This window comes from Nanorana parkeri, unplaced genomic scaffold (genome assembly GCF_000935625.1).
Source record: "Nanorana parkeri isolate BGI_ZX_2015 unplaced genomic scaffold, ASM93562v1 scaffold369, whole genome shotgun sequence".
NCBI lineage: Eukaryota > Metazoa > Chordata > Amphibia > Anura > Dicroglossidae > Nanorana > Nanorana parkeri.
The window spans coordinates 722,857-724,352 of record NW_017306637.1 but is presented as its reverse complement, the minus strand read 5'-3'; the positions used below and the strand labels follow the sequence as shown (position 1 = coordinate 724,352).

Below are 1,496 nucleotides of genomic sequence, written 5' to 3'. Positions count from 1 at the left end.
TTAAACCTTTCTCTTTCCTCCCGGTGTTTTCCCCCCCCCCCCCCCGTGCTCCCCCTGGCACTATTACTGGCAATTACCAGCTGTCACAATCAATTGGGAATTGCTGTACATTTGACAGCCGTTCCTGCTATGTAATACAGCCACTCCTGTGCAGATAGTCATAGGCAAGTGTCATTGAATAAATATAATGTAACAGTATTATTTTATTGTATTTACTATTTCATTCATATATAGTGTAGATAAAATGTGTGACCATTGATCTGCATATGACATAAGTTTAAAGAAACCTTACACATTTAAAAAAAAAATCTAATAAATATGAATAATAAAATCTATTTCTAATTAACCCTTAACCAGCCCTAAATAAATTCTTCCTTCCCATCTCCCCTTAGCTATTTTCTGCTGATTTTTTTTCATGTCCATTTTTATATATCTATATATACAAACTGTATGTGTGTGTGTGTGTGTGTGTGTGTGTGTGTGTGTGTATAAATATATAAAATTTGTTTTGTTGTTTTTTTTTGTGTGGTTTTTTAAAATGCACAAAATTGGGGGGAAAGAACCCCTTTCTATGCAAATAACTTTACAGTGCTTTGTACCGGAAATATTATATTAGTGTCAGTTTAAATGGAACAAGTCTGCTGCATATACAGTAAACATTTTCGCACAACGTATAACAGTAGTTTAGGTTTTCGGAAAGTGGGGATGATATTCAAAATGGCCTTTAACTACTTAGACCACATACAGTATCAAAACATATTGGGGGACTAAACTCAGGAGTTAAATCTTAAAAATGCATTCAAGTACTCTAACTATTTACAAAAATGGATCTTATTTGTGTATCACTCGGCTGTAGATCCTCAAATCATCTCCGAATTGGTGCTGACACTGTCCTTCCTTCTGGAGGGTGGCTACTGTTGTTCCCCATGGTCCCTGTGTATGTTGTAAAGTAGTCACCGCTCCAAACTCACTCCTGTGATAGACTACAATCTCATGTTTGACTAATTTGTACTGAGATTGTAGTCCATCACAGGAGATTGTAGTCCATCAAAGTCCATCTTTTAGACCCCGAGTCACCTTTCCACCTCAATGGATTCAGCTGCTGAGGCAGTGGAATGTCAAAACAGCAGGCAGTGGCTTGAAGCAATAGCCAGCCTGTTATTGGCTATTTTAAATTGCAATAGCAGGGTGGCTATTGCACCCACCTGCGGTCAATCAGCAGAGGAGGGAACTGAAGGAGAAAGTTCTCCATCAGGTCCTCCTCTGCTGATTGACAGCAGACAGTGGATGGGTGCAATAGCCAGCCTGCTATTGGCTTTTGCATTTTAAAATATCCATAGCAGGCTGGCTATTGCTCCCAGCCTCTAGATACAGAGGAGGAACGGGCCGGCGAAGGACTGGGACAGTGACAGCAGCGGAGGGACGGGGGGGGGGGGGGGGGGGGGGGGGGGGGGGGGGGGGGGGGGGGGGGGGGGGGGGGGGGGGGGGGGGGGGGG

The 1,496-nt window shown here is 42.8% G+C and overlaps 1 protein-coding gene across 1 annotated transcript in view; it reads left to right on the top strand.

Annotated features, from left to right (window-relative positions):
• Positions 1 to 1,496, top strand: part of CSK (c-src tyrosine kinase) — a 97,129-nt gene that overhangs the window by 93,243 nt on the left and 2,390 nt on the right. The gene's annotated exons all lie outside the window — the stretch shown is intronic.